Source organism: Thunnus maccoyii, chromosome 7 (assembly GCF_910596095.1).
Source record: "Thunnus maccoyii chromosome 7, fThuMac1.1, whole genome shotgun sequence".
NCBI classification, from domain to species: domain Eukaryota; kingdom Metazoa; phylum Chordata; class Actinopteri; order Scombriformes; family Scombridae; genus Thunnus; species Thunnus maccoyii.
In genome coordinates, this window is record NC_056539.1 from 8,183,669 (window position 1) to 8,194,253 (window position 10,585).

General features: G+C 42.9%; 2 long non-coding RNA genes across 5 annotated transcripts; one reads left to right on the plus strand and one right to left on the minus strand.

Moving 5' to 3' along the window:
* Positions 1–442: 442 nt before the first annotated feature.
* Positions 443–7,765, minus strand: LOC121900104. Of its 4 annotated transcripts, none has more exons than XR_006096889.1 (5): positions 7,546–7,765; positions 5,324–6,826; positions 4,539–4,656; positions 1,750–3,579; positions 443–1,517 (listed from the first exon to the last, which is right to left on the minus strand). It is a non-coding gene; the product is annotated as an uncharacterized LOC121900104 (long non-coding RNA). The 4 variants fall into 4 exon arrangements; XR_006096890.1 differs by having other exon boundaries at positions 1,750–3,363; positions 3,516–3,579; positions 4,539–6,826; XR_006096891.1 differs by having other exon boundaries at positions 1,750–3,124; positions 3,266–3,579; positions 4,539–6,826.
* LOC121900105 lies at positions 6,820–10,127 on the plus strand. The gene is made up of 3 exons (XR_006096892.1): positions 6,820–7,202; positions 7,557–7,628; positions 9,790–10,127. It is a non-coding gene; the product is annotated as an uncharacterized LOC121900105 (long non-coding RNA).
* Positions 10,128–10,585: the final 458 nt, after the last annotated feature.

Sequence of the window (10,585 nt, forward strand, 5' to 3'; positions counted from 1 at the left end):
GTAATGACTTATTGCTGTTTTTTGTTTGACTCAACCACAAAAAGCAGTTCTGCACGATATGCTTGTTTAACAGTAAACAAAATCTGACAACACGCAACATGAAGAACAAGATGGGCAGTCTGAATATGATGTAGCATGGTGCGGTGCACAGCTGTGCAGGGAGGCAGGAAGCCAGGTGTCCAGCAGCAGCGGTCCAGGATCCTGACGGCTCCCTCTGATGCATGTGTAGGCCTCCAACACCTCACTATGGACCTGCGCCACGCTAACGGCTTTTACAGAAACATCTGGCAGACGACAGGTCTTATGCTCCACTTTCTTGCCAATTAGTGTTCCTCTGCCCTCCTCTCAATCCTATGTAGCGCGCGCACACACACACACATGCACACACACATTCTCACGTCTCTGTTTTCAACCTGCCAGCTCCTGCCAGGTCGGACACACGGCGACGCAAAAAAACATGAAAAGAAACCAATTTAAAAGGGCTAATCTACCCATTTTTGAACATGAAGTTTACTTTTACAGTCTCCAGCTGGTGCTGCTTGGAGTGTGTGGAAGCAATCAGGAAAAACAGAAAGAGGGAGAGAGAGAAATTATGTTTGCAGATTCAAATGCCACTAAGCCTGGAGGATAAACTGCAGAAATGTATAAAGGCCCCATTGAAACAAGTTCTGATCTGACTGCTTGGGCAATTGCCTCCAAATAGATGTCGCATTTTGTTTTTATTTGCTAAATAGGAGGTCACTTTGCAAAAAATAGAAACGTTTGGCTCGTGAGACCGATCATTAGCCCTCAAAAGCCACATCAAAGCGTGCTGGTGTGTGAGTCTGAGTGGGGAAACACAAGAAAAAGCGCTGATGGTTTTCACGTCTCTGTGTCCGTTTGTTTTCATTTATCAGGCCTATAAGTATTGTCTCGCCACCATGTGCCTGGAATTATCTGGCCTTGCTGTGAGCATTTATATATTTTAATGGTGTTGTTGCTTGAGCAATGATGTTTTTATTGTCTGAATGATCTCTCTGTTGCGTGTCTTCAGGTGTTTGAGGAATCAGGGACCAAAAAGAGGTTTTGTCAGAGATTTACACAAAAGAGGAACCAAACTATCTGTGTTCTGCCTACTATGTTATTTAATAATCACTGCTTTTTTTGTAGAACCTCATAGATTTTCCTGCTAATACATAAATACATAAACGTCACAGGCCACTGCTGAGGTGTTTGTGAAGCCCAAACCCTTCCTTCGCCCCGTGGATGACTCTCCTCTGGCCTCGCCGTTTGACATGTTGCTCCTCTGATGGATGTGCGCCGTCTGGACAAGGTGGCCCTGTGCTTTCATCAGGCCCTCAGCAGCCAGATAGGCCGAGGGAGCAGGGCGAGCATCCCATGCCTCCACATGGGAGATAAAACAACCGTCCCATGTCACCACGCTGGAGATAAAACAAGGCTCCTCTTCACAGATCGTACATCAACATTATACTGTCTGACGCCAGGAAGCGGCAAAGCATGCTGGGTAGACAACACACCTACACAGAAAGATGGATCTCTCTAATCTGAGCAGTAAACACATAAATTATCAAGGGATATTCTTAACCGTTTGCAAGGGAAGTTGGTTTCAATTTAGCTGAGACGTATGCAGCCTGCAAGATTCTTGTCTGATGGTTGAAACAGATATTTTGAATTTATTTCATGTTGTCAGAGAATCTTTTAACCTTGCTGAAATTCATTACAGTGTGTGTGACAGTGACATGTCACTACCTCGCTATCCTGCTGGGACTGGAAAGCCTGACAAATAGCATCTATAGCAGCTTTCCTCGTCACACTCTTCATCTGGGAATCAAAACACATCATCCTCACGTCTGTCTGGAGTGCTGCATGGCTCTGCAGGGGCGCATCTCTTTAAGATCGACCGAGACTATGATGATCTGTGAAGAGAAGACAGAAGAATGATTGTAAGTGTATTCATCTCTCACCCCAGTATAGATCAGTCTTTCTTGATAGATTCTGTATTTTTTCTTTGCATGGTGATGCCTCTCATCTGAACTTTTTCTTCATCTTTTCCACAGTTGCATCGAGTGTGACGCAGTTTGATCCTTCACCTAGCCAAAGCAGTTTTCAGTTGAGGTCTGACAAACACTTGACATCAGAATCTCATTGTATCACTCACTCAGTTCCTCCTCTGTTCTCAGCCTTTCAAACCCGATTACATGTGATTGTTGTGTTATCCTCCAAACACGGTCGAGCCACCTGTCATCCTTCTTTCCACTTAACTAAATGTGGTTTTCATCTCTCTAGCATGGTTTAGATTTCTCCTCGGAGCTGCGCCGCCTTCTATTCTTTCCATGACCGTGATTTGGCCCGTTTGGTTTATGGTGTTCAGATGCCCATTGGCTTGCAGGGGACTGTTTATTTGGAGAACTGGCACTCACACTGTCTCAACAACCTCCCAGACAAGTGCACCGCAAGCTTTAATTACTGGAGTTTGAAATGAGGCTCCATTAAAATGAATGACCTTCATTAAAGCGGTATTAAGGGACAGATGCCTTCACTGGTGGGGTGAACATGTAGAGGAAAGGGAAAAGGGGGGTGGGGACCACTTGACCAGACGTACAAGTGCCTGAATAAACAGCTCAGCAGGTTTTTCTTTCTTTTGCTCTATTTCAGCGAAGCCCCGCTGCGACTGCCATCGAGATTACAACCACCTGGCCATGCGTCCTGCTCGCCCCTTACCCCAAACATTTTAATCATGGATAAAATTCATTTATATGTTGCGATAATTGTGCCTAATTGTTTCTTTGAAGGGGAGTGAGGCCAGCAGCATCTGGCCGACATATGGCTCCATGTTTGTGAGAGTGACTTTGTGCCCAGCAGGAAACTGTGGGCCTGATCGACTCTCTGTTGCCCATTGAGCCAGAATGGCCTGGTCCAATGAAGCTGATCTGGTGACTGAGTTGGACAAGGTATTTAAGCACTCAGCCTCCCTCCACATGTTTTTGAGCCTCAGTGAAGGTGTATCACCGCCAGAATTTGGCTGGACATGTTCTTCTCTTTAGGAATTCAGCAGCAGCTTCAACTTCCACAGCTGGGTTTCCCCTTTCTGGTTGTACAGTACATTCCAGATGGCCCACAGACCCTGTGATGGTATGCACAAACACATACTGCACTTAAGTGTATCTGTGTAGTAATGAACACACAAAGATGCACACATTGACCAGACACATGCTGTCACAGGCCAGAATCCTAGAAAATAGGTTCATCATGGACGATTCTGCACCTTGTGTCCAGATCTGAATGTCAGGGTGGTGGAAGGTGTGTAGCATGTCCAGCTTTCATCCCGGAGACCTCCTGTCACCGACCTTTCAGGTTTCAGTCCTGTTTGTCAGAAATACAACAGAAGAGCAACTGGTGTATCTGTTTACAGTGCAGCCAAAGAAAAGAATGATGTTGTAATCGGTAAGTAATAATTGCAACAGTGATCTGATTTCATGCTGTTCACAACAGCAGGGCACAGTAAAGTTGGCTACCTTGCTGAGGAGTTGGAGGTGCTCTTCATCCAACTGTGGCTGCTGCTTCTTGCTCCATTACTCCCTTGCAAAAAATAAAAAATGACCTGCTGACGAATGACCATGTCTTGTTTTGTAGATGCATTTTTGATAAACAGTCTCTGCAAAATACATTGCATTTCCTGTGAATGCTTCACAATTAAAGCCATTCCGTGTTTCACCAGTTGAATATTTTTAATGATAACTAGCAGCATTGGGAAATGCTCAGTTTGCAGCAGCAGTAACTTTATACAGCTCTGTTATGGTGTTGAGAGAGTAACACTAACAATAAAAACTACTAAATAGAGAGGTCATTATAGAATTTACATACATTGAATGACTATTTCTAAAAAAAATGCAGACCACATAATATAAAGCATAACAGGAGTTGATTTGGTGAAAATCTTAAGGATTATAATGTCTGCATTTTTATTAAGCATAATAAAAAAACATGATCTTTTCCAAACCTTAACCATATAGTAGTTGTCTTGCACAAATACTGCAGAATACCAGAGTTTTAAAAACATTGTGATTGGACATAAAAATGTTTGTATTGAATGTAATCTGGGGTTTTGAAGAATGGTCCAATATTGACGTTCTTGTCTGGCGACGCGGTTGATTCTCAACATGCAGAGGCAAGCTCATAAATGCAGAGTGGCACCAGCTCTTCTGTGATTAAAGGATGCATATGTATGTGTGTGAGGGAGATGAGCACACACACACACACACACACACACACACACACACCACACACACACACACTCTCATTTCAGCTACAAGGCATATGTTGTCACTGACACATGCACACAAACCTGAGTGCAGTCAATTCACATATAAACATAACCTTCCCCAAAAACAATCTGGAGCTATAAACACGGGTTACCATTGAAAAGAAGATTATTTTTTCTTTCTGTCCCTGAGTGATATTCTCATTCACACTGAGAGGCTGTCAGTCAGTCACCCATCCCACGTCCCACCCCCCCACATACACACACCTATTCCCACCTCGTCATTGAGTGTCGTTGATGCTGACATGTCACATCTGGAAGCTCTTCCCTACATGTGCTGCTTAGACATTTCTCTGCTCACTCTCCCTTTCCCAGGAGGCCTGATTGTGAAGCTCCTGTAATGATGTGAAAAAGGAGACTGAGATTTCAACACAACAGCTTTGAGCTATTGAATGCATTCTGGACACATTCCTCCCCCGACGTTACAGGATCAGTTTTCTCAATAGGTGGAGAATAAAGGGAGATCAAAATGGTAGCAATTTGCTGCGAGTCCCAGATTCTGTGCCAAGTCTTTAACACCTTGTTTGTTCTGAGGGGTTCTTTGTGTAAGGTCAGAAAAGTGAAACCTATTTTTAAGTTGACAAGGATGAGATACTTTGTGGCATGTGTGATATAGCACGCTAGCATCTACTGTAAGTAAAGCATGAAATTCGAAAGATGTTTGTTGGACACTTGACACTTGTTAGCTTTGTGGGCGGCAACAAAGCCACTTCAAGCCTCTGTTTCCTGTGGAAAATCTATGCTAAGTGTGCTGCTGTGTTACAGGCGAGGTGTTTCCTTGGCAGCAGGAGAGAATGAAATAATCATTAATATGTCTGAAGGGTAAATGATGTCATTCACAGTGAATAAATGTTGCTGTCAGACCCTGCAAGCCATTTATAGAGAAAGTGACACTTTAGGCTATAGTGTTTCACAAGCACAGTTATGTTACACAATGTAACATACACTGCACACAACATAGCTGTGCACCCACACACCACACACACACTCAAACACACATACACGTGTAGCCCAGTCCATTGATGAAGGGTAGGATGATCTGCTTCCAGTTAGGTTGCACAGTGTTCCTGTTCGGCGGGTGTACAAAGAGATGGATCCAATTTCAAGACATGCTTTTAATGAAACTCAAACTGAAACACGTTTCTGATTGGAGAACAAAAACGGAGAATCAAAAGCTGTTGCAGAGGTGACCTGGGCTGAAGCGTGCTCACAGCTCTAAACACCAGCTCCTCACAAAAGACCCAAACTCCAAACAAGGCCCCTCCGAAGCATCCTGTTCCCGCAACACCGCAAAGCAGCCTGACGAATGTAGCCAGACTTTATACCTTTGCTATCTAGAATTACAATTTGTTTTGAAAACTCTATGACATATGGATAAACTACAATTTAGGTTGCTTATGACTTCCAGAGATGTAAGGGCCAACAGCTCAGGCTACTGAAAGCTTGGAAGGCTTTGAAGACAAGAAACATTTTGAAAATCAGTCGAATGAACTGAAATTTCAAACATATGTTGTCATATGCAGCACACACATGAAAAATGTACATAGGTAATAAAAACAAAAAGTACTTTCTCAGACAAGAAATTGTTTAACTGGATAAACAGAAAGAAAAGTTCCATCTTGAACATAATTTTATTCCTGTGTAAGTTATGAAGTGAAATTGGCTATGTTTGAGGCAATAGTTTGACATTTTTGGAAATACGCCTTTTCGTTTTCCTGCCAAGAGTTCCATGAGTAGATTAATACCACTTTTATTTTTGTCTGGTAAATATACGGATATGGCCAGCAGTAGTTTAGCATTAAGACTGGAAACACGGGGAAACAGCTAACCTAGGTCTGTCCGAAGGTTACAAAATCTGCCTACCACCACTTCGAAAGCTCACTACTTAACATGTAATACCTTGTTTGTTTAATTCGTAAAAATACGAAGTGTAAATATGTAAGGGACTATTTCTTGGCTGGTCGCAGTAACTTCCTGAAGAATTGTTGTCTGCTGCCAAGAAATATCATTGTGCATAACCCTCCATAAAACTTGTCACAAAGCCAGACTAGCTCCAGTCTTTGTGCTTAGCTAAGCTAACTAGCTGTTGGCTGTAGCCTTACATTTAAGGACAGATATGAGGGTGGTTCCTATACTATGGGCTACTATTCTTTTTAACTTTAAAACCCAGACATCCCTTTTAATGAGTACAGTGGGAAAAAAAGTAATTGTAAAAAAGTAAATTCTCCTTTGCTCTAATACTGCCATTTATGAAATTAAAACCAATTACTTAATCCTTTGAACCTCAACTTAGCACACAAGACTACATTTACAACACAAATCCCGTTCAAATGATCCATATCAGCTCAGGGAGTGAAAACCTCCAAGCGTTGATCTTAAATCCATTCTTCCAGTCAGACCACGAGGAAGGTCCATTATTTTCCCCACAGGGACTGCTATGTTTGGTGGTCCACTGCCCCGAGGTCTCTGAGCTCAGCCTGCACCTGTGGCTGGTCGTGTCCAGAGCTGAAGAAAAGAAAACAAATACAGTAAATAACTCTGCCTAATGGAGCTTAAGAGTGGCCTCGCTCATTTGCCGTGAAGAACAGATCGGTCTGAAATGACTTTGAATGAGCACAATGCTAGTGCTTCGCGGTGTGAGCAGCCTCCTGTTCTGCTGTGCTTGAGTAACCTTGTGATGGTATCAGTTTAAACCGTGTGCTAGGAAAAAAGGGGGAGATGTGAGATCAACGACCGTAGGTTTGGTGCAGAGGTTAAATATACGGGTTGCCCACATTTGCCAGGAGAAACAAGCGGAAAGTCCTACACAAACATCATTGTCTGCTACTGAGGCACAAAGACTGAAGGGTAGTGCATCAAAGACTCATTCAAGGACATGGAGGTAAACTGTCTCAGACCACAACACAAGCTGAAACCTGAGACAGTAAATGAGGTCTTTCTCCATTTACTATCTGGTTATTTTCATTTTAAAAGAAAAAAGCAGCATTTCTCTCTTTTATGTGTAGTTTTTACAGGTATTATCTCGAAACGTTAGTACTATTGCACAGTATCTGTAGACAAAAGCATTATTCTCTGTACTATGTATTACATCCATTTTCACGGTGGTGAGCAGAAGCAGGATTTTACCTCTTCTTTGCTCTGTAGACAGGATTTTATTTATAACAAGGGTGTAATTTATGAGAATCTGAAGGCCCTGACTACTCCATAACCCGAGTCTGACTCACTCATTCTTCAGTGTGACAGGGCTGGGCTCCTGGAGTTATGAGATCAAGGCTGATGTCTTACAGAGCACCGCTCGGGGGAACAGGTATCTGCACTTCCTTATTTTATCAGCTCTCCAACAAGTGAACATGAACACGGGCCTCTATAAATCATTTGCTTCTGATGACAGCCTAGAGGCAGCAAAGCGGAGCATTGTCTGATGTTGTACATGTGTGCTGTCTTTTTTTTTTTTTTTTTTTGTAGCTTCGTAGCAACATTGCATGACAGGCTCCTCATGCATCTGTATGTGTGTAATACACCTGCAGATTTTGAGGACTAAATGATGGCACTGTAGTTGTGCTACATCAATGATTAGGAGCCATTTTAGCTTTAGTGCGTACCGCCACCTTAAATGGGCACTAGCATCAACAGCTATTATCATCACCTGATATATGATGGGCTCTTTTTTTTTTACACATTTCACAACACTGCCTGTATGCATGCACGTACATACAGTATTGCATGTGTTCATACAAGCTACTGACAGCTTTTGTTGATAGAGTGCCAAAACTGAATGGGTGTGGGAGTGAACCAGGCTGCTTTTATGCAAGAGGTCCATGACCTTGATTCTCTTTCCGCTCTACTGTTTCTGTTAGAGGGAGTGAGGAGGAGAAAGTGAACACACAAACATGCATGCATGTTTTTCAGCGTATGTATATCGTCTGGGCTGAGTGGGTTGTGTGTGTGTGACAGATATGGTCACGGTCAACAAGACAAGAACAACAGATTCATTACATTTGTTTGACCGATAACTTCCTGTGGAAGATAGATGTGTTTTGGCCCAGGCAGCTGTTCACTCTGACAACAGTCACTCCCCTCGCATGATGTCCCTGTATGGTGGGGGAATTATCATTCAGTGCACGTACGTGAGTATGTTTATGTGTGTGTGTGTGTGTGTGTGTGTGGTCTGGGTTAACAGGTTCAGCGTGGCTAATTCAGAGGGCCCAGACAGAAACCTTGTCCCACCTCACACTTTTCAGAAGGGCCACAGACACTGGAGGCCTTTCTCCATGAAGTTAGCATCCATGTACATGTTTGTCTGTGTGTGTGTCTCAATATGTGTGTGTGTGTGTGTGTGTGTATGTTCGGCTGTTCATTGGAGCAAAACCTAAATCAGCACATGAAAGGTGTGTATCTCAGTGTTGCTTCTCTTGCTGCTCTGACAGGAAACAGACCCTTACTGTGGTGTTTGGTTTCTCCAAACTCACACAGGACTCCATTTCAAGCATGGTGCAAAATTTGAAACAGAAATGTAGCATGAAACATTAAGGCCAATATTATGTCACTAGTTAAGTTTAATTCCACTGATTGCTCACTGCTGTTCCAAATATATAAATTTGGCAAGAATAAAAAAAAAAAAAGATAATTTGCATGTATTGAAATTTGCTTTTTCTTTCATCCAATGCACCAATGTTTCACATTTACTTCAAATGTTCTTAAGCAGAGTTTAATAATTTCATTTCACAGCGCTGCGGTCTGTTTGGAATGAATGAATCCTCCTCTCAGTGTTGTCTCTGTGTGTGTTCCTGCAGTGAAACATTTGCAGTCATTAGCCCTGGCCTCTCTTGTCCTAACTGGTTCGCCAGCCCAGCGGGAGTTCTGTTATTTGTGTTGGGCCGTGTGTGTAACGCTGGTCTCCCAAAACGGCAAGATTATGGGGGCTGAGACAATAACAGCGCAGGGAGGGGGAGGATGAGCAGCAGTCTGACCAAAGAGAAAAGCGAGGAATTATGGAGTATCTCTCATCACATTTGCGCAAATGTTTTGGCTAGACCAGTTGAGTCTTCTCTGTCATCACTAATCACCTAACAAGAAATCCCTGAGCAGCACTTCGGTGGGAAGGAGAGAACCAGCAAGACGAGTGTGGTTGCAGGAGAGGCTGCCTTTTCACGCAGCAGTTTCAAATATTCACAGACTAATAAAAAAGAATGGGTTGAATTTGGTTTCTGGCAGCTCATCATAGACATTTTCCCCTTTGTGGCTCACACTGAACCTTGGCAAAGGTCAAAATCTTATTGGATTTTCTATTTTGTTGTATGTTTTCTGCCAAGTTGAATTTCTGCTTTGACAGCTGAACTTGAGCACAACATCAGCATCGTTTCTTTCACCCCTGCAGGCTGCTGTTGTCGTTTGTGGTCCATTTTGTAAGATCACACTTTATAAATGGCCGACCTTGTTTGACTTTGAAATCGGTTCTGTTACTGCAGAGCATGGCCACGTAACAGAGACACGAGACATCCACCCAGCGTGTATGAAGTGAGGACAGCCCCGTAGTTCCTAATGAGACTGAGGAGTGATGGCACACAGCAACAATGTGCTGACAGAACTGACCAACACTAAAGCTCCAGAGGTGGATCAGCGCACTGACTGATGTCATCAACCCTCCAGCTTTTCAGAATGAGCCTCTATGTCCTGTAACTCACTGCAGTGGCCTTTCATCTCCTGTATTTCTTCACAGTTAGAAAAAGTCAACATTCTTGTTTATTGAAGTAAGCAGCTATACACTGCAACCACTGAGCCATTCTTAGATGTTATTACCTCCTGAGGAGGACAAAACTGGGAAAAGGAGACAATTCTCCATCATTCTTCTGGAGCGTTTCCTGGCCAGCTTTTCACCTCTGTATATTGTCGAGTTCTTGTCTCTCTCACGAGTCTGTGTCCAAGGCACCATTGTGCTCCAATGTTTCAAATGTGGTTCCATTTCCTGCAGGCAGTTTAAACATAAACAATCAGAGCACGCTGTTTCACCATCAATATACATCTACTCTCATTTTTACAGGGTCTTTCTGCATGGAAAATAAAATTTGATGTAGAATGACAGGACATGTTCCCAATCTTTGTTTACTCTAGAGGTGAAACAATTTTTCACGTTGAGTCGTAATAATTTAAAGACTAGATTAACTGATTTTTTGGCCACTTGGGGGCAGCGGAAACAAGCTGTACACACAACATTGATTTATTATTAATTAGCATCTTATGAAGTCATTAGCAAATAGTTGCCAC